General features: G+C 46.2%; 10 non-coding genes across 10 annotated transcripts; all 10 read left to right on the forward strand.

The window, feature by feature from the left end:
* Positions 1–459: 459 nt before the first annotated feature.
* On the forward strand, positions 460–650 carry LOC130318557 (U2 spliceosomal RNA). Its single transcript, XR_008865060.1, has one exon. It is a non-coding gene; the product is annotated as a U2 spliceosomal RNA (small nuclear RNA).
* A 2,118-nt stretch (positions 651–2,768) lies between these two features.
* On the forward strand, positions 2,769–2,959 carry LOC130318558 (U2 spliceosomal RNA). Its single transcript, XR_008865061.1, has one exon. It is a non-coding gene; the product is annotated as a U2 spliceosomal RNA (small nuclear RNA).
* Positions 2,960–5,053: 2,094 nt separating this feature from the next.
* On the forward strand, positions 5,054–5,244 carry LOC130318574 (U2 spliceosomal RNA). Its single transcript, XR_008865075.1, has one exon. It is a non-coding gene; the product is annotated as a U2 spliceosomal RNA (small nuclear RNA).
* A 2,095-nt stretch (positions 5,245–7,339) lies between these two features.
* Positions 7,340–7,530, forward strand: LOC130318560 (U2 spliceosomal RNA). Its single transcript, XR_008865062.1, has one exon. It is a non-coding gene; the product is annotated as a U2 spliceosomal RNA (small nuclear RNA).
* A 2,086-nt stretch (positions 7,531–9,616) lies between these two features.
* LOC130318561 (U2 spliceosomal RNA) lies at positions 9,617–9,807 on the forward strand. Its single transcript, XR_008865063.1, has one exon. It is a non-coding gene; the product is annotated as a U2 spliceosomal RNA (small nuclear RNA).
* A 2,090-nt stretch (positions 9,808–11,897) lies between these two features.
* On the forward strand, positions 11,898–12,088 carry LOC130318562 (U2 spliceosomal RNA). Its single transcript, XR_008865064.1, has one exon. It is a non-coding gene; the product is annotated as a U2 spliceosomal RNA (small nuclear RNA).
* Positions 12,089–14,180: 2,092 nt separating this feature from the next.
* LOC130318563 (U2 spliceosomal RNA) lies at positions 14,181–14,371 on the forward strand. The gene has a single exon (XR_008865065.1). It is a non-coding gene; the product is annotated as a U2 spliceosomal RNA (small nuclear RNA).
* Positions 14,372–16,433: 2,062 nt separating this feature from the next.
* On the forward strand, positions 16,434–16,624 carry LOC130318564 (U2 spliceosomal RNA). Its single transcript, XR_008865066.1, has one exon. It is a non-coding gene; the product is annotated as a U2 spliceosomal RNA (small nuclear RNA).
* Positions 16,625–18,720: 2,096 nt separating this feature from the next.
* Positions 18,721–18,911, forward strand: LOC130318565 (U2 spliceosomal RNA). The gene has a single exon (XR_008865067.1). It is a non-coding gene; the product is annotated as a U2 spliceosomal RNA (small nuclear RNA).
* Positions 18,912–20,985: 2,074 nt separating this feature from the next.
* On the forward strand, positions 20,986–21,176 carry LOC130318567 (U2 spliceosomal RNA). Its single transcript, XR_008865069.1, has one exon. It is a non-coding gene; the product is annotated as a U2 spliceosomal RNA (small nuclear RNA).
* The last annotated feature ends 685 nt before the right edge of the window (positions 21,177–21,861 follow it).

Raw genomic sequence — 21,861 nt, forward strand, 5'->3', positions numbered from 1 at the left:
CGCCATAGGTTGTCAAATAACCCGGGTTTAACCCACACAGGTAAGTCCAATGGGGTGCAGGCATGTCCTCTATGCTTACAGCTTCCCGTGGGTGTTGGTTTGATACCGTTTGGGGACAGCCAAGGAGGCATCTGCAGGCAACAAAGGTAGGTGTGTGCTTGTGTGTGTGTTTCCTATGCAGATCCTAAGCCCGGTGTCACATGCAAGTAGGAGGAGTAAGAAGGGTTCCTGGCAAATCCGGGTTATGGATTGCATTTAAAAAGGCCCCGTGGGAGTGCAATGGGCCCCTGTCTTGCTGCTTAGCAATAATGGTATGGGTTTAGGTTCTGCTGTGTGTACTGGTGGTTGACTGCCCCCCAGCCCAGAGTGTGCATGGAAAATTGTCTGGCAGCCTCCCTGACAGCAAGCAGTGATAGTGCCCATGAAGGGCACCTTGTTGGGCCCGCCCCTTTCACGGTTATCGCTTCTCGGCCTTTTGGCTAAGATCAAGTGTAGTATCTGTTCTTATCAGTTTAATATCTGATACGTCCCCTATCTGGGGACCATATATTAAATGGATTTTTGAGAACGGGGGCCGATTTCGAAGCTTGCTTCCGTCGCCCTATGCATTGACCCGATATGGCAGTATCTTCGGGTACAGTGCACCACCCCCTTACAGGGTTAAAAAGAAAGATTCCTACTTTCATTGCTACCTGCTTGCTGGCTAGCCAGCTAGCCAGCCCTGTGGGCCTTGCTGCTGCAGCCAAAAAACAAAAGGTGGTGCTGCTGCTGCTTCTGCTGCTTCTGCTTCTGCTTGTGTCTGGCCGCTGTTGGAGCGTCCAGGCACAGGACTTCTGCTGCTGCTGACTAAATGGCCTCCTTAATTGGATCATTTGAGTAGCCAGCACACCTGTGCAGGTAGGGCATGACATGATAGGCAGCTGCCTTGATAGCGGGTGGGTGCTGAATGTTCCTAATTGACAAAATAAGATTAATGCTTATGAAGAAATATAAAATCTCATCCCTTCCCCAATATCGCGCCACACCCCTACCCCTTAATTCCCTGGTTGAACTTGATGGACATATGTCTTTTTTCGACCGTACTAACTATGTAACTATGTAACATAACATGGGGGGGGGGGGGGGGTCTCCTGGCTGTTCACACAGGTGTGTCATTGCTGTACATTGACCATGCATTGCTTCTGTGGTATTGCAAAGGCAAAGACAAATGCTTCCAGCCATCCATTGCACTAATGGATTGGTCATCAGCTGGCTGTCTATGTCCCGCATCAATATAGACCAATGTACAGAGGGTTAGGCTATGCTATTGTGCACCTACCTGATGCATCAGAAGCTGCGAGGCCCTTGCTAAATTCTGTGCACAGACTTTGAGATCTATACTTTAGACTGTATCTAAACCTGCTCCAACATGGACTGACATTCTGGCCTACTTTCAGCCGATGCGACTTGTCTGTCGCTGAACAGTCGCTTTTTATGTATTCAGCACCTATGTATAATGTTGTAAAAATGCTCTAGAAGCTAAAGTCGCAGAAATGTCACACATATTTGGCCTGCAACTTTCTGTGCGACAAATTCAGACAGGAAAAATCAGTATAAATCCTTAGAAAATTATCCCCCAGTGTCTCCATCTGCTGGCGGTATTGAATAAGCATTGCTGCACTGATGGGGTATGCATTAGACGAAAAAAAAGAAGAAAAAGAAGAATAATACGCCCAGAAAAGAGGCGAAAAGGAGAAAAACGTAAAAAAACGTGAAAAAAAAGTAAGAGGAAGAGAAGGGAAAAAAAGGTGGAAATGGGTTTAAAAGTGATTTCGGCGGAGAAATATATATATATATATATATATATATATATATATATATATATATTTATATATATATATATATATATATATATACGCGCACACACACACATATATATAAACGTATTCTCCATTGAGATATTGCAGCCGCTGCTGTGTCCAGGCCCAGGAGCCTTAGCACTGTGCTGTGATGTCACTCAATACCACTGACATCACTAGGTGTAAACAACATCTCTCCTTTGCTGTGTATGTGACTATGGAGCTGTTTGGTGATGTCGTCTATTATGGCCTTCATAGAAGCAACAGGAGATTGTTGCATCCATCTAGAACCCTCAGAACTACAGTGCTATGATGTCACTCACTTCCACAGGCCTTGCAGAGTGTAAACAACAACAACCCAGCTTTGTTGTGTATGTAACCATAGGGATTTGTGATGTCACCTAGAACCTTCACAGCAGCGACAGCTTTATGAGGAGCATCAGCACTGCTCTGCCTGAGCAGAACCATCACCGCCATAGGTTGTCAAATAACCCGGGTTTAACCCACACAGGTAAGTCCAATGGGGTGCAGGCATGTCCTCTATGCTTACAGCTTCCCGTGGGTGTTGGTTTGATACCGTTTGGGGACAGCCAAGGAGGCATCTGCAGGCAACAAAGGTAGGTGTGTGCTTGTGTGTGTGTTTCCTATGCAGATCCTAAGCCCAGTGTCACATGCAAGTAGGAGGAGTAAGAAGGGTTCCTGGCAAATCCGGGTTATGGATTGCATTTAAAAAGGCCCCGTGGGAGTGCAATGGGCCCCTGTCTTGCTGCTTAGCAATAATGGTATGGGTTTAGGTTCTGCTGTGTGTACTGGTGGTTGACTGCCCCCCAGCCCAGAGTGTGCATGGAAAATTGTCTGGCAGCCTCCCTGACAGCAAGCAGTGATAGTGCCCATGAAGGGCACCTTGTTGGGCCCGCCCCTTTCACGGTTATCGCTTCTCGGCCTTTTGGCTAAGATCAAGTGTAGTATCTGTTCTTATCAGTTTAATATCTGATACGTCCCCTATCTGGGGACCATATATTAAATGGATTTTTGAGAACGGGGGCCGATTTCGAAGCTTGCTTCCGTCGCCCTATGCATTGACCCGATATGGCAGTATCTTCGGGTACAGTGCACCACCCCCTTACAGGGTTAAAAAGAAAGATTCCTACTTTCATTGCTACCTGCTTGCTGGCTAGCCAGCTAGCCAGCCCTGTGGGCCTTGCTGCTGCTGCAGCCAAAAAACAAAAGGTGGTGCTGCTGCTGCTTCTGCTGCTTCTGCTTCTGCTTGTGTCTGGCCGCTGTTGGAGCGTCCAGGCACAGGACTTCTGCTGCTGCTGACTAAATGGCCTCCTTAATTGGATCATTTGAGTAGCCAGCACACCTGTGCAGGTAGGGCATGACATGATAGGCAGCTGCCTTGATAGCGGGTGGGTGCTGAATGTTCCTAATTGACAAAATAAGATTAATGCTTATGAAGAAATATAAAATCTCATCCCTTCCCCAATATCGCGCCACACCCCTACCCCTTAATTCCCTGGTTGAACTTGATGGACATATGTCTTTTTTCGACCGTACTAACTATGTAACTATGTAACATAACATGGGGGGGGGGGGGGGGGGGGTCTCCTGGCTGTTCACACAGGTGTGTCATTGCTGTACATTGACCATGCATTGCTTCTGTGGTATTGCAAAGGCAAAGACAAATGCTTCCAGCCATCCATTGCACTAATGGATTGGTCATCAGCTGGCTGTCTATGTCCCGCATCAATATAGACCAAAGTACAGAGGGTTAGGCTATGCTATTGTGCACCTACCTGATGCATCAGAAGGTGCGAGGCCCTTGCTAAATTCTGTGCACAGACTTTGAGATCTATACTTTAGACTGTATCTAAACCTGCTCCAACATGGACTGACATTCTGGCCTACTTTCAGCCGATGCGACTTGTCTGTCGCAGAACAGTCGCTTTTTATGTATTCAGCACCTATGTATAATGTTGTAAAAATGCTCTAGAAGCTAAAGTCGCAGAAATGTCACACATATTTGGCCTGCAACTTTCTGTGCGACAAATTCAGACAGGAAAAATCAGTATAAATACTTAGAAAATTATCCCCCAGTGTCTCCATCTGCTGGCGGTATTGAATAAGCATTGCTGCACTGATGGGGTATGCATTAGACGAAAAAAAAGAAGAAAAAGAAGAATAATACGCCCAGAAAAGAGGCGAAAATGAGAAAAACGTAAAAAAACGTGAAAAAAAAGTAAGAGGAAGAGAAGGGAAAAAAAGGTGGAAATGGGTTTAAAAGTGATTTCGGCGGAGAATATATATATATATATATATATATATATATATATATATATATACGCGCACACACACACATATATATAAACGTATTCTCCGTTGAGATATTGCAGCCGCTGCTGTGTCCAGGCCCAGGAGCCTTAGCACTGTGCTGTGATGTCACTCAATACCACTGACATCACTAGGTGTAAACAACATCTCTCCTTTGCTGTGTATGTGACTATGGAGCTGTTTGGTGATGTCGTCTATTATGGCCTTCATAGAAGCAACAGGAGATTGTTGCATCCATCTAGAACCCTCAGAACTACAGTGCTATGATGTCACTCACTTCCACAGGCCTTGCAGAGTGTAAACAACAACAACCCAGCTTTGTTGTGTATGTAACCATAGGGATTTGTGATGTCACCTAGAACCTTCACAGCAGCGACAGCTTTATGAGGAGCATCAGCACTGCTCTGCCTGAGCAGAACCATCACCGCCATAGGTTGTCAAATAACCCGGGTTTAACCCACACAGGTAAGTCCAATGGGGTGCAGGCATGTCCTCTATGCTTACAGCTTCCCGTGGGTGTTGGTTTGATACCGTTTGGGGACAGCCAAGGAGGCATCTGCAGGCAACAAAGGTAGGTGTGTGCTTGTGTGTGTGTTTCCTATGCAGATCCTAAGCCCAGTGTCACATGCAAGTAGGAGGAGTAAGAAGGGTTCCTGGCAAATCCGGGTTATGGATTGCATTTAAAAAGGCCCCGTGGGAGTGCAATGGGCCCCTGTCTTGCTGCTTAGCAATAATGGTATGGGTTTAGGTTCTGCTGTGTGTACTGGTGGTTGACTGCCCCCCAGCCCAGAGTGTGCATGGAAAATTGTCTGGCAGCCTCCCTGACAGCAAGCAGTGATAGTGCCCATGAAGGGCACCTTGTTGGGCCCGCCCCTTTCACGGTTATCGCTTCTCGGCCTTTTGGCTAAGATCAAGTGTAGTATCTGTTCTTATCAGTTTAATATCTGATACGTCCCCTATCTGGGGACCATATATTAAATGGATTTTTGAGAACGGGGGCCGATTTCGAAGCTTCCTTCCGTCGCCCTATGCATTGACCCGATATGGCAGTATCTTCGGGTACAGTGCACCACCCCCTTACAGGGTTAAAAAGAAAGATTCCTACTTTCATTGCTACCTGCTTGCTGGCTAGCCAGCTAGCCAGCCCTGTGGGCCTTGCTGCTGCTGCAGCCAAAAAACAAAAGGTGCTGCTGCTGCTTCTGCTTCTGCTGCTTCTGCTTGTGTCTGGCCGCTGTTGGAGCGTCCAGGCACAGGACTTCTGCTGCTGCTGACTAAATGGCCTCCTTAATTGGATCATTTGAGTAGCCAGCACACCTGTGCAGGTAGGGCATGACATGATAGGCAGCTGCCTTGATAGCGGGTGGGTGCTGAATGTTCCTAATTGACAAAATAAGATTAATGCTTATGAAGAAATATAAAATCTCATCCCTTCCCCAATATCGCGCCACACCCCTACCCCTTAATTCCCTGGTTGAACTTGATGGACATATGTCTTTTTTCGACCGTACTAACTATGTAACTATGTAACATAACATGGGGGGGGGGGGGGGGGTCTCCTGGCTGTTCACACAGGTGTGTCATTGCTGTACATTGACCATGCATTGCTTCTGTGGTATTGCAAAGGCAAAGACAAATGCTTCCAGCCATCCATTGCACTAATGGATTGGTCATCAGCTGGCTGTCTATGTCCCGCATCAATATAGACCAAAGTACAGAGGGTTAGGCTATGCTATTGTGCACCTACCTGATGCATCAGAAGGTGCGAGGCCCTTGCTAAATTCTGTGCACAGACTTTGAGATCTATACTTTAGACTGTATCTAAACCTGCTCCAACATGGACTGACATTCTGGCCTACTTTCAGCCGATGCGACTTGTCTGTCGCTGAACAGTCGCTTTTTATGTATTCAGCACCTATGTATAATGTTGTAAAAATGCTCTAGAAGCTAAAGTCGCAGAAATGTCACACATATTTGGCCTGCAACTTTCTGTGCGACAAATTCAGACAGGAAAAATCAGTATAAATCCTTAGAAAATTATCCCCCAGTGTCTCCATCTGCTGGCGGTATTGAATAAGCATTGCTGCACTGATGGGGTATGCATTAGACGAAAAAAAAGAAGAAAAAGAAGAATAATACGCCCAGAAAAGAGGCGAAAAGGAGAAAAACGTAAAAAAACGTGAAAAAAAAGTAAGAGGAAGAGAAGGGAAAAAAAGGTGGAAATGGGTTTAAAAGTGATTTCGGCGGAGAAATATATATATATATATATATATATATATATATATATATATATATATATACGCGCACACACACACATATATATAAACGTATTCTCCGTTGAGATATTGCAGCCGCTGCTGTGTCCAGGCCCAGGAGCCTTAGCACTGTGCTGTGATGTCACTCAATACCACTGACATCACTAGGTGTAAACAACATCTCTCCTTTGCTGTGTATGTGACTATGGAGCTGTTTGGTGATGTCGTCTATTATGGCCTTCATAGAAGCAACAGGAGATTGTTGCATCCATCTAGAACCCTCAGAACTACAGTGCTATGATGTCACTCACTTCCACAGGCCTTGCAGAGTGTAAACAACAACAACCCAGCTTTGTTGTGTATGTAACCATAGGGATTTGTGATGTCACCTAGAACCTTCACAGCAGCGACAGCTTTATGAGGAGCATCAGCACTGCTCTGCCTGAGCAGAACCATCACCGCCATAGGTTGTCAAATAACCCGGGTTTAACCCACACAGGTAAGTCCAATGGGGTGCAGGCATGTCCTCTATGCTTACAGCTTCCCGTGGGTGTTGGTTTGATACCGTTTGGGGACAGCCAAGGAGGCATCTGCAGGCAACAAAGGTAGGTGTGTGCTTGTGTGTGTGTTTCCTATGCAGATCCTAAGCCCAGTGTCACATGCAAGTAGGAGGAGTAAGAAGGGTTCCTGGCAAATCCGGGTTATGGATTGCATTTAAAAAGGCCCCGTGGGAGTGCAATGGGCCCCTGTCTTGCTGCTTAGCAATAATGGTATGGGTTTAGGTTCTGCTGTGTGTACTGGTGGTTGACTGCCCCCCAGCCCAGAGTGTGCATGGAAAATTGTCTGGCAGCCTCCCTGACAGCAAGCAGTGATAGTGCCCATGAAGGGCACCTTGTTGGGCCCGCCCCTTTCACGGTTATCGCTTCTCGGCCTTTTGGCTAAGATCAAGTGTAGTATCTGTTCTTATCAGTTTAATATCTGATACGTCCCCTATCTGGGGACCATATATTAAATGGATTTTTGAGAACGGGGGCCGATTTCGAAGCTTGCTTCCGTCGCCCTATGCATTGACCCGATATGGCAGTATCTTCGGGTACAGTGCACCACCCCCTTACAGGGTTAAAAAGAAAGATTCCTACTTTCATTGCTACCTGCTTGCTGGCTAGCCAGCTAGCCAGCCCTGTGGGCCTTGCTGCTGCTGCAGCCAAAAAACAAAAGGTGCTGCTGCTGCTTCTGCTTCTGCTGCTTCTGCTTGTGTCTGGCCGCTGTTGGAGCGTCCAGGCACAGGACTTCTGCTGCTGCTGACTAAATGGCCTCCTTAATTGGATCATTTGAGTAGCCAGCACACCTGTGCAGGTAGGGCATGACATGATAGGCAGCTGCCTTGATAGCGGGTGGGTGCTGAATGTTCCTAATTGACAAAATAAGATTAATGCTTATGAAGAAATATAAAATCTCATCCCTTCCCCAATATCGCGCCACACCCCTACCCCTTAATTCCCTGGTTGAACTTGATGGACATATGTCTTTTTTCGACCGTACTAACTATGTAACTATGTAACATAACATGGGGGGGGGGGGGGTCTCCTGGCTGTTCACACAGGAGTGTCATTGCTGTACATTGACCATGCATTGCTTCTGTGGTATTGCAAAGGCAAAGACAAATGCTTCCAGCCATCCATTGCACTAATGGATTGGTCATCAGCTGGCTGTCTATGTCCCGCATCAATATAGACCAAAGTACAGAGGGTTAGGCTATGCTATTGTGCACCTACCTGATGCATCAGAAGGTGCGAGGCCCTTGCTAAATTCTGTGCACAGACTTTGAGATCTATACTTTAGACTGTATCTAAACCTGCTCCAACATGGACTGACATTCTGGCCTACTTTCAGCCGATGCGACTTGTCTGTCGCTGAACAGTCGCTTTTTATGTATTCAGCACCTATGTATAATGTTGTAAAAATGCTCTAGAAGCTAAAGTCGCAGAAATGTCACACATATTTGGCCTGCAACTTTCTGTGCGACAAATTCAGACAGGAAAAATCAGTATAAATCCTTAGAAAATTATCCCCCAGTGTCTCCATCTGCTGGCGGTATTGAATAAGCATTGCTGCACTGATGGGGTATGCATTAGACGAAAAAAAAGAAGAAAAAGAAGAATAATACGCCCAGAAAAGAGGCGAAAAGGAGAAAAACGTAAAAAAACGTGAAAAAAAAGTAAGAGGAAGAGAAGGGAAAAAAAGGTGGAAATGGGTTTAAAAGTGATTTCGGCGGAGAAATATATATATATATATATATATATATATATATATATATATATACGCGCACACACACACATATATATAAACGTATTCTCCGTTGAGATATTGCAGCCGCTGCTGTGTCCAGGCCCAGGAGCCTTAGCACTGTGCTGTGATGTCACTCAATACCACTGACATCACTAGGTGTAAACAACATCTCTCCTTTGCTGTGTATGTGACTATGGAGCTGTTTGGTGATGTCGTCTATTATGGCCTTCATAGAAGCAACAGGAGATTGTTGCATCCATCTAGAACCCTCAGAACTACAGTGCTATGATGTCACTCACTTCCACAGGCCTTGCAGAGTGTAAACAACAACAGCCCAGCTTTGTTGTGTATGTAACCATAGGGATTTGTGATGTCACCTAGAACCTTCACAGCAGCGACAGCTTTATGAGGAGCATCAGCACTGCTCTGCCTGAGCAGAACCATCACCGCCATAGGTTGTCAAATAACCCGGGTTTAACCCACACAGGTAAGTCCAATGGGGTGCAGGCATGTCCTCTATGCTTACAGCTTCCCGTGGGTGTTGGTTTGATACCGTTTGGGGACAGCCAAGGAGGCATCTGCAGGCAACAAAGGTAGGTGTGTGCTTGTGTGTGTGTTTCCTATGCAGATCCTAAGCCCAGTGTCACATGCAAGTAGGAGGAGTAAGAAGGGTTCCTGGCAAATCCGGGTTATGGATTGCATTTAAAAAGGCCCCGTGGGAGTGCAATGGGCCCCTGTCTTGCTGCTTAGCAATAATGGTATGGGTTTAGGTTCTGCTGTGTGTACTGGTGGTTGACTGCCCCCCAGCCCAGAGTGTGCATGGAAAATTGTCTGGCAGCCTCCCTGACAGCAAGCAGTGATAGTGCCCATGAAGGGCACCTTGTTGGGCCCGCCCCTTTCACGGTTATCGCTTCTCGGCCTTTTGGCTAAGATCAAGTGTAGTATCTGTTCTTATCAGTTTAATATCTGATACGTCCCCTATCTGGGGACCATATATTAAATGGATTTTTGAGAACGGGGGCCGATTTCGAAGCTTGCTTCCGTCGCCCTATGCATTGACCCGATATGGCAGTATCTTCGGGTACAGTGCACCACCCCCTTACAGGGTTAAAAAGAAAGATTCCTACTTTCATTGCTACCTGCTTGCTGGCTAGCCAGCTAGCCAGCCCTGTGGGCCTTGCTGCTGCTGCAGCCAAAAAACAAAAGGTGGTGCTGCTGCTGCTTCTGCTGCTTCTGCTTCTGCTTGTGTCTGGCCGCTGTTGGAGCGTCCAGGCACAGGACTTCTGCTGCTGCTGACTAAATGGCCTCCTTAATTGGATCATTTGAGTAGCCAGCACACCTGTGCAGGTAGGGCATGACATGATAGGCAGCTGCCTTGATAGCGGGTGGGTGCTGAATGTTCCTAATTGACAAAATAAGATTAATGCTTATGAAGAAATATAAAATCTCATCCCTTCCCCAATATCGCGCCACACCCCTACCCCTTAATTCCCTGGTTGAACTTGATGGACATATGTCTTTTTTCGACCGTACTAACTATGTAACTATGTAACATAACATGGGGGGGGGGGGGTCTCCTGGCTGTTCACACAGGTGTGTCATTGCTGTACATTGACCATGCATTGCTTCTGTGGTATTGCAAAGGCAAAGACAAATGCTTCCAGCCATCCATTGCACTAATGGATTGGTCATCAGCTGGCTGTCTATGTCCCGCATCAATATAGACCAAAGTACAGAGGGTTAGGCTATGCTATTGTGCACCTACCTGATGCATCAGAAGGTGCGAGGCCCTTGCTAAATTCTGTGCACAGACTTTGAGATCTATACTTTAGACTGTATCTAAACCTGCTCCAACATGGACTGACATTCTGGCCTACTTTCAGCCGATGCGACTTGTCTGTCGCTGAACAGTCGCTTTTTATGTATTCAGCACCTATGTATAATGTTGTAAAAATGCTCTAGAAGCTAAAGTCGCAGAAATGTCACACATATTTGGCCTGCAACTTTCTGTGCGACAAATTCAGACAGGAAAAATCAGTATAAATCCTTAGAAAATTATCCCCCAGTGTCTCCATCTGCTGGCGGTATTGAATAAGCATTGCTGCACTGATGGGGTATGCATTAGACGAAAAAAAAGAAGAAAAAGAAGAATAATACGCCCAGAAAAGAGGCGAAAAGGAGAAAAACGTAAAAAAACGTGAAAAAAAAGTAAGAGGAAGAGAAGGGAAAAAAAGGTGGAAATGGGTTTAAAAGTGATTTCGGCGGAGAAATATATATATATATATATATATATATATATATATATATATATATACGCGCACACACACACATATATATAAACGTATTCTCCGTTGAGATATTGCAGCCGCTGCTGTGTCCAGGCCCAGGAGCCTTAGCACTGTGCTGTGATGTCACTCAATACCACTGACATCACTAGGTGTAAACAACATCTCTCCTTTGCTGTGTATGTGACTATGGAGCTGTTTGGTGATGTCGTCTATTATGGCCTTCATAGAAGCAACAGGAGATTGTTGCATCCATCTAGAACCCTCAGAACTACAGTGCTATGATGTCACTCACTTCCACAGGCCTTGCAGAGTGTAAACAACAACAACCCAGCTTTGTTGTGTATGTAACCATAGGGATTTGTGATGTCACCTAGAACCTTCACAGCAGCGACAGCTTTATGAGGAGCATCAGCACTGCTCTGCCTGAGCAGAACCATCACCGCCATAGGTTGTCAAATAACCCGGGTTTAACCCACACAGGTAAGTCCAATGGGGTGCAGGCATGTCCTCTATGCTTACAGCTTCCCGTGGGTGTTGGTTTGATACCGTTTGGGGACAGCCAAGGAGGCATCTGCAGGCAACAAAGGTAGGTGTGTGCTTGTGTGTGTGTTTCCTATGCAGATCCTAAGCCCAGTGTCACATGCAAGTAGGAGGAGTAAGAAGGGTTCCTGGCAAATCCGGGTTATGGATTGCATTTAAAAAGGCCCCGTGGGAGTGCAATGGGCCCCTGTCTTGCTGCTTAGCAATAATGGTATGGGTTTAGGTTCTGCTGTGTGTACTGGTGGTTGACTGCCCCCCAGCCCAGAGTGTGCATGGAAAATTGTCTGGCAGCCTCCCTGACAGCAAGCAGTGATAGTGCCCATGAAGGGCACCTTGTTGGGCCCGCCCCTTTCACGGTTATCGCTTCTCGGCCTTTTGGCTAAGATCAAGTGTAGTATCTGTTCTTATCAGTTTAATATCTGATACGTCCCCTATCTGGGGACCATATATTAAATGGATTTTTGAGAACGGGGGCCGATTTCGAAGCTTGCTTCCGTCGCCCTATGCATTGACCCGATATGGCAGTATCTTCGGGTACAGTGCACCACCCCCTTACAGGGTTAAAAAGAAAGATTCCTACTTTCATTGCTACCTGCTTGCTGGCTAGCCAGCTAGCCAGCCCTGTGGGCCTTGCTGCTGCTGCAGCCAAAAAACAAAAGGTGGTGCTGCTGCTGCTTCTGCTGCTTCTGCTTCTGCTTGTGTCTGGCCGCTGTTGGAGCGTCCAGGCACAGGACTTCTGCTGCTGCTGACTAAATGGCCTCCTTAATTGGATCATTTGAGTAGCCAGCACACCTGTGCAGGTAGGGCATGACATGATAGGCAGCTGCCTTGATAGCGGGTGGGTGCTGAATGTTCCTAATTGACAAAATAAGATTAATGCTTATGAAGAAATATAAAATCTCATCCCTTCCCCAATATCGCGCCACACCCCTACCCCTTAATTCCCTGGTTGAACTTGATGGACATATGTCTTTTTTCGACCGTACTAACTATGTAACTATGTAACATAACATGGGGGGGGGGGGGTCTCCTGGCTGTTCACACAGGTGTGTCATTGCTGTACATTGACCATGCATTGCTTCTGTGGTATTGCAAAGGCAAAGACAAATGCTTCCAGCCATCCATTGCACTAATGGATTGGTCATCAGCTGGCTGTCTATGTCCCGCATCAATATAGACCAAAGTACAGAGGGTTAGGCTATGCTATTGTGCACCTACCTGATGCATCAGAAGGTGCGAGGCCCTTGCTAAATTCTGTGCACAGACTTTGAGATCTATACTTTAGACTGTATCTAAACCTGCTCCAACATGGACTGACATTCTGGCCTACTTTCAGCCGATGCGACTTGTCTGTCGCTGAACAGTCGCTTTTTATGTATTCAGCACCTATGTATAATGTTGTAAAAATGCTCTAGAAGCTAAAGTCGCAGAAATGTCACACATATTTGGCCTGCAACTTTCTGTGCGACAAATTCAGACAGGAAAAATCAGTATAAATCCTTAGAAAATTATCCCCCAGTGTCTCCATCTGCTGGCGGTATTGAATAAGCATTGCTGCACTGATGGGGTATGCATTAGACGAAAAAAAAGAAGAAAAAGAAGAATAATACGCCCAGAAAAGAGGCGAAAAGGAGAAAAACGTAAAAAAACGTGAAAAAAAAGTAAGAGGAAGAGAAGGGAAAAAAAGGTGGAAATGGGTTTAAAAGTGATTTCGGCGGAGAAATATATATATATATATATATATATATATATATATATATATATATATACGCGCACACACACACATATATATAAACGTATTCTCCGTTGAGATATTGCAGCCGCTGCTGTGTCCAGGCCCAGGAGCCTTAGCACTGTGCTGTGATGTCACTCAATACCACTGACATCACTAGGTGTAAACAACATCTCTCCTTTGCTGTGTATGTGACTATGGAGCTGTTTGGTGATGTCGTCTATTATGGCCTTCATAGAAGCAACAGGAGATTGTTGCATCCATCTAGAACCCTCAGAACTACAGTGCTATGATGTCACTCACTTCCACAGGCCTTGCAGAGTGTAAACAACAACAGCCCAGCTTTGTTGTGTATGTAACCATAGGGATTTGTGATGTCACCTAGAACCTTCACAGCAGCGACAGCTTTATGAGGAGCATCAGCACTGCTCTGCCTGAGCAGAACCATCACCGCCATAGGTTGTCAAATAACCCGGGTTTAACCCACACAGGTAAGTCCAATGGGGTGCAGGCATGTCCTCTATGCTTACAGCTTCCCGTGGGTGTTGGTTTGATACCGTTTGGGGACAGCCAAGGAGGCATCTGCAGGCAACAAAGGTAGGTGTGTGCTTGTGTGTGTGTTTCCTATGCAGATCCTAAGCCCAGTGTCACATGCAAGTAGGAGGAGTAAGAAGGGTTCCTGGCAAATCCGGGTTATGGATTGCATTTAAAAAGGCCCCGTGGGAGTGCAATGGGCCCCTGTCTTGCTGCTTAGCAATAATGGTATGGGTTTAGGTTCTGCTGTGTGTACTGGTGGTTGACTGCCCCCCAGCCCAGAGTGTGCATGGAAAATTGTCTGGCAGCCTCCCTGACAGCAAGCAGTGATAGTGCCCATGAAGGGCACCTTGTTGGGCCCGCCCCTTTCACGGTTATCGCTTCTCGGCCTTTTGGCTAAGATCAAGTGTAGTATCTGTTCTTATCAGTTTAATATCTGATACGTCCCCTATCTGGGGACCATATATTAAATGGATTTTTGAGAACGGGGGCCGATTTCGAAGCTTGCTTCCGTCGCCCTATGCATTGACCCGATATGGCAGTATCTTCGGGTACAGTGCACCACCCCCTTACAGGGTTAAAAAGAAAGATTCCTACTTTCATTGCTACCTGCTTGCTGGCTAGCCAGCTAGCCAGCCCTGTGGGCCTTGCTGCTGCTGCAGCCAAAAAACAAAAGGTGGTGCTGCTTCTGCTTGTGTCTGGCCACTGTTGGAGCGTCCAGGCACAGGACTTCTGCTGCTGCTGACTAAATGGCCTCCTTAATTGGATCATTTGAGTAGCCAGCACACCTGTGCAGGTAGGGCATGACATGATAGGCAGCTGCCTTGATAGCGGGTGGGTGCTGAATGTTCCTAATTGACAAAATAAGATTAATGCTTATGAAGAAATATAAAATCTCATCCCTTCCCCAATATCGCGCCACACCCCTACCCCTTAATTCCCTGGTTGAACTTGATGGACATATGTCTTTTTTCGACCGTACTAACTATGTAACTATGTAACATAACATGGGGGGGGGGGGGGTCTCCTGGCTGTTCACACAGGTGTGTCATTGCTGTACATTGACCATGCATTGCTTCTGTGGTATTGCAAAGGCAAAGACAAATGCTTCCAGCCATCCATTGCACTAATGGATTGGTCATCAGCTGGCTGTCTATGTCCCGCATCAATATAGACCAAAGTACAGAGGGTTAGGCTATGCTATTGTGCACCTACCTGATGCATCAGAAGGTGCGAGGCCCTTGCTAAATTCTGTGCACAGACTTTGAGATCTATACTTTAGACTGTATCTAAACCTGCTCCAACATGGACTGACATTCTGGCCTACTTTCAGCCGATGCGACTTGTCTGTCGCTGAACAGTCGCTTTTTATGTATTCAGCACCTATGTATAATGTTGTAAAAATGCTCTAGAAGCTAAAGTCGCAGAAATGTCACACATATTTGGCCTGCAACTTTCTGTGCGACAAATTCAGACAGGAAAAATCAGTATAAATCCTTAGAAAATTATCCCCCAGTGTCTCCATCTGCTGGCGGTATTGAATAAGCATTGCTGCACTGATGGGGTATGCATTAGACGAAAAAAAAGAAGAAAAAGAAGAATAATACGCCCAGAAAAGAGGCGAAAAGGAGAAAAACGTAAAAAAACGTGAAAAAAAAGTAAGAGGAAGAGAAGGGAAAAAAAGGTGGAAATGGGTTTAAAAGTGCTTTCGGCGGAGAAATATACATATATATATATATATATATATATATATATACGCGCACACACACACATATATATAAACGTATTCTCCGTTGAGATATTGCAGCCGCTGCTGTGTCCAGGCCCAGGAGCCTTAGCACTGTGCTGTGATGTCACTCAATACCACTGACATCACTAGGTGTAAACAACATCTCTCCTTTGCTGTGTATGTGACTATGGAGCTGTTTGGTGATGTCGTCTATTATGGCCTTCATAGAAGCAACAGGAGATTGTTGCATCCATCTAGAACCCTCAGAACTACAGTGCTATGATGTCACTCACTTCCACAGGCCTTGCAGAGTGTAAACAACAACAACCCAGCTTTGTTGTGTATGTAACCATAGGGATTTGTGATGTCACCTAGAACCTTCACAGCAGCGACAGCTTTATGAGGAGCATCAGCACTGCTCTGCCTGAGCAGAACCATCACCGCCATAGGTTGTCAAATAACCCGGGTTTAACCCACACAGGTAAGTCCAATGGGGTGCAGGCATGTCCTCTATGCTTACAGCTTCCCGTGGGTGTTGGTTTGATACCGTTTGGGGACAGCCAAGGAGGCATCTGCAGGCAACAAAGGTAGGTGTGTGCTTGTGTGTGTGTTTCCTATGCAGATCCTAAGCCCAGTGTCACATGCAAGTAGGAGGAGTAAGAAGGGTTCCTGGCAAATCCGGGTTATGGATTGCATTTAAAAAGGCCCCGTGGGAGTGCAATGGGCCCCTGTCTTGCTGCTTAGCAATAATGGTATGGGTTTAGGTTCTGCTGTGTGTACTGGTGGTTGACTGCCCCCCAGCCCAGAGTGTGCATGGAAAATTGTCTGGCAGCCTCCCTGACAGCAAGCAGTGATAGTGCCCATGAAGGGCACCTTGTTGGGCCCGCCCCTTTCACGGTTATCGCTTCTCGGCCTTTTGGCTAAGATCAAGTGTAGTATCTGTTCTTATCAGTTTAATATCTGATACGTCCCCTATCTGGGGACCATATATTAAATGGATTTTTGAGAACGGGGGCCGATTTCGAAGCTTGCTTCCGTCGCCCTATGCATTGACCCGATATGGCAGTATCTTCGGGTACAGTGCACCACCCCCTTACAGGGTTAAAAAGAAAGATTCCTACTTTCATTGCTACCTGCTTGCTGGCTAGCCAGCTAGCCAGCCCTGTGGGCCTTGCTGCTGCTGCAGCCAAAAAACAAAAGGTGGTGCTGCTGCTGCTTCTGCTGCTTCTGCTTCTGCTTGTGTCTGGCCGCTGTTGGAGCGTCCAGGCACAGGACTTCTGCTGCTGCTGACTAAATGGCCTCCTTAATTGGATCATTTGAGTAGCCAGCACACCTGTGCAGGTAGGGCATGACATGATAGGCAGCTGCCTTGATAGCGGGTGGGTGCTGAATGTTCCTAATTGACAAAATAAGATTAATGCTTATGAAGAAATATAAAATCTCATCCCTTCCCCAATATCGCGCCACACCCCTACCCCTTAATTCCCTGGTTGAACTTGATGGACATATGTCTTTTTTCGACCGTACTAACTATGTAACTATGTAACATAACATGGGGGGGGGGGGGGGTCTCCTGGCTGTTCACACAGGTGTGTCATTGCTGTACATTGACCATGCATTGCTTCTGTGGTATTGCAAAGGCAAAGACAAATGCTTCCAGCCATCCATTGCACTAATGGATTGGTCATCAGCTGGCTGTCTATGTCCCGCATCAATATAGACCAAAGTACAGAGGGTTAGGCTATGCTATTGTGCACCTACCTGATGCATCAGAAGGTGCGAGGCCCTTGCTAAATTCTGTGCACAGACTTTGAGATCTATACTTTAGACTGTATCTAAACCTGCTCCAACATGGACTGACATTCTGGCCTACTTTCAGCCGATGCGACTTGTCTGTCGCTGAACAGTCGCTTTTTATGTATTCAGCACCTATGTATAATGTTGTAAAAATGCTCTAGAAGCTAAAGTCGCAGAAATGTCACACATATTTGGCCTGCAACTTTCTGTGCGACAAATTCAGACAGGAAAAATCAGTATAAATCCTTAGAAAATTATCCCCCAGTGTCTCCATCTGCTGGCGGTATTGAATAAGCATTGCTGCACTGATGGGGTATGCATTAGACGAAAAAAAAGAAGAAAAAGAAGAATAATACGCCCAGAAAAGAGGCGAAAAGGAGAAAAACGTAAAAAAACGTGAAAAAAAAGTAAGAGGAAGAGAAGGGAAAAAAAGGTGGAAATGGGTTTAAAAGTGATTTCGGCGGAGAAATATATATATATATATATATATATATATATATATATATATATATATATACGCGCACACACACACATATATATAAACGTATTCTCCGTTGAGATATTGCAGCCGCTGCTGTGTCCAGGCCCAGGAGCCTTAGCACTGTGCTGTGATGTCACTCAATACCACTGACATCACTAGGTGTAAACAACATCTCTCCTTTGCTGTGTATGTGACTATGGAGCTGTTTGGTGATGTCGTCTATTATGGCCTTCATAGAAGCAACAGGAGATTGTTGCATCCATCTAGAACCCTCAGAACTACAGTGCTATGATGTCACTCACTTCCACAGGCCTTGCAGAGTGTAAACAACAACAACCCAGCTTTGTTGTGTATGTAACCATAGGGATTTGTGATGTCACCTAGAACCTTCACAGCAGCGACAGCTTTATGAGGAGCATCAGCACTGCTCTGCCTGAGCAGAACCATCACCGCCATAGGTTGTCAAATAACCCGGGTTTAACCCACACAGGTAAGTCCAATGGGGTGCAGGCATGTCCTCTATGCTTACAGCTTCCCGTGGGTGTTGGTTTGATACCGTTTGGGGACAGCCAAGGAGGCATCTGCAGGCAACAAAGGTAGGTGTGTGCTTGTGTGTGTGTTTCCTATGCAGATCCTAAGCCCAGTGTCACATGCAAGTAGGAGGAGTAAGAAGGGTTCCTGGCAAATCCGGGTTATGGATTGCATTTAAAAAGGCCCCGTGGGAGTGCAATGGGCCCCTGTCTTGCTGCTTAGCAATAATGGTATGGGTTTAGGTTCTGCTGTGTGTACTGGTGGTTGACTGCCCCCCAGCCCAGAGTGTGCATGGAAAATTGTCTGGCAGCCTCCCTGACAGCAAGCAGTGATAGTGCCCATGAAGGGCACCTTGTTGGGCCCGCCCCTTTCACGGTTATCGCTTCTCGGCCTTTTGGCTAAGATCAAGTGTAGTATCTGTTCTTATCAGTTTAATATCTGATACGTCCCCTATCTGGGGACCATATATTAAATGGATTTTTGAGAACGGGGGCCGATTTCGAAGCTTGCTTCCGTCGCCCTATGCATTGACCCGATATGGCAGTATCTTCGGGTACAGTGCACCACCCCCTTACAGGGTTAAAAAGAAAGATTCCTACTTTCATTGCTACCTGCTTGCTGGCTAGCCAGCTAGCCAGCCCTGTGGGCCTTGCTGCTGCTGCAGCCAAAAAACAAAAGGTGGTGCTTCTGCTGCTTCTGCTTCTGCTTGTGTCTGGCCGCTGTTGGAGCGTCCAGGCACAGGACTTCTGCTGCTGCTGACTAAATGGCCTCCTTAATTGGATCATTTGAGTAGCCAGCACACCTGTGCAGGTAGGGCATGACATGATAGGCAGCTGCCTTGATAGCGGGTGGGTGCTGAATGTTCCTAATTGACAAAATAAGATTAATGCTTATGAAGAAATATAAAATCTCATCCCTTCCCCAATATCGCGCCACACCCCTACCCCTTAATTCCCTGGTTGAACTTGATGGACATATGTCTTTTTTCGACCGTACTAACTATGTAACTATGTAACATAACATGGGGGGGGGGGGTCTCCTGGCTGTTCACACAGGTGTGTCATTGCTGTACATTGACCATGCATTGCTTCTGTGGTATTGCAAAGGCAAAGACAAATGCTTCCAGCCATCCATTGCACTAATGGATTGGTCATCAGCTGGCTGTCTATGTCCCGCATCAATATAGACCAAAGTACAGAGGGTTAGGCTATGCTATTGTGCACCTACCTGATGCATCAGAAGGTGCGAGGCCCTTGCTAAATTCTGTGCACAGACTTTGAGATCTATACTTTAGACTGTATCTAAACCTGCTCCAACATGGACTGACATTCTGGCCTACTTTCAGCCGATGCGACTTGTCTGTCGCTGAACAGTCGCTTTTTATGTATTCAGCACCTATGTATAATGTTGTAAAAATGCTCTAGAAGCTAAAGTCGCAGAAATGTCACACATATTTGGCCTGCAACTTTCTGTGCGACAAATTCAGACAGGAAAAATCAGTATAAATCCTTAGAAAATTATCCCCCAGTGTCTCCATCTGCTGGCGGTATTGAATAAGCATTGCTGCACTGATGGGGTATGCATTAGACGAAAAAAAAGAAGAAAAAGAAGAATAATACGCCCAGAAAAGAGGCGAAAAGGAGAAAAACGTAAAAAAACGTGAAAAAAAAGTAAGAGGAAGAGAAGGGAAAAAAAGGTGGAAATGGGTTTAAAAGTGATTTCGGCGGAGAAATATATATATATATATATATATATATATATATATATATACGCGCACACACACACATATATATAAACGTATTCTCCGTTGAAATATTGCAGCCGCTGCTGTGTCCAGGCCCAGGAGCCTTAGCACTGTGCTGTGATGTCACTCAATACCACTGACATCACTAGGTGTAAACAACATCTCTCCTTTGCTGTGTATGTGACTATGGAGCTGTTTGGTGATGTCGTCTATTATGGCCTTCATAGAAGCAACAGGAGATTGTTGCATCCATCTAGAACCCTCAGAACTACAGTGCTATGATGTCACTCACTTCCACAGGCCTTGCAGAGTGTAAACAACAACAACCCAGCTTTGTTGTGTATGTAACCATAGGGATTTGTGATGTCACCTAGAACCTTCACAGCAGCGACAGCTTTATGAGGAGCATCAGCACTGCTCTGCCTGAGCAGAACCATCACCGCCATAGGTTGTCAAATAACCCGGGTTTAACCCACACAGGTAAGTCCAATGGGGTGCAGGCATGTCCTCTATGCTTACAGCTTCCCGTGGGTGTTGGTTTGATACCGTTTGGGGACAGCCAAGGAGGCATCTGCAGGCAACAAAGGTAGGTGTGTGCTTGTGTGTGTGTTTCCTATGCAGATCCTAAGCCCAGTGTCACATGCAAGTAGGAGGAGTAAGAAGGGTTCCTGGCAAATCCGGGTTATGGATTGCATTTAAAAAGGCCCCGTGGGAGTGCAATGGGCCCCTGTCTTGCTGCTTAGCAATAATGGTATGGGTTTAGGTTCTGCTGTGTGTACTGGTGGTTGACTGCCCCCCAGCCCAGAGTGTGCATGGAAAATTGTCTGGCAGCCTCCCTGACAGCAAGCAGTGATAGTGCCCATGAAGGGCACCTTGTTGGGCCCGCCCCTTTCACGGTTATCGCTTCTCGGCCTTTTGGCTAAGATCAAGTGTAGTATCTGTTCTTATCAGTTTAATATCTGATACGTCCCCTATCTGGGGACCATATATTAAATGGATTTTTGAGAACGGGGGCCGATTTCGAAGCTTGCTTCCGTCGCCCTATGCATTGACCCGATATGGCAGTATCTTCGGGTACAGTGCACCACCCCCTTACAGGGTTAAAAAGAAAGATTCCTACTTTCATTGCTACCTGCTTGCTGGCTAGCCAGCTAGCCAGCCCTGTGGGCCTTGCTGCTGCTGCAGCCAAAAAACAAAAGGTGGTGCTGCTGCTGCTTCTGCTGCTTCTGCTTCTGCTTGTGTCTGGCCGCTGTTGGAGCGTCCAGGCACAGGACTTCTGCTGCTGCTGACTAAATGGCCTCCTTAATTGGATCATTTGAGTAGCCAGCACACCTGTGCAGGTAGGGCATGACATGATAGGCAGCTGCCTTGATAGCGGGTGGGTGCTGAATGTTCCTAATTGACAAAATAAGATTAATGCTTATGAAGAAATATAAAATCTCATCCCTTCCCCAATATCGCGCCACACCCCTACCCCTTAATTCCCTGGTTGAACTTGATGGACATATGTCTTTTTTCGACCGTACTAACTATGTAACTATGTAACATAACATGGGGGGGGGGGGGGTCTCCTGGCTGTTCACACAGGTGTGTCATTGCTGTACATTGACCATGCATTGCTTCTGTGGTATTGCAAAGGCAAAGACAAATGCTTCCAGCCATCCATTGCACTAATGGATTGGTCATCAGCTGGCTGTCTATGTCCCGCATCAATATAGACCAAAGTACAGAGGGTTAGGCTATGCTATTGTGCACCTACCTGATGCATCAGAAGG

This window comes from Hyla sarda, unplaced genomic scaffold, assembly GCF_029499605.1.
Source record: "Hyla sarda isolate aHylSar1 unplaced genomic scaffold, aHylSar1.hap1 scaffold_2054, whole genome shotgun sequence".
NCBI classification, from domain to species: Eukaryota; Metazoa; Chordata; class Amphibia; order Anura; family Hylidae; genus Hyla; species Hyla sarda.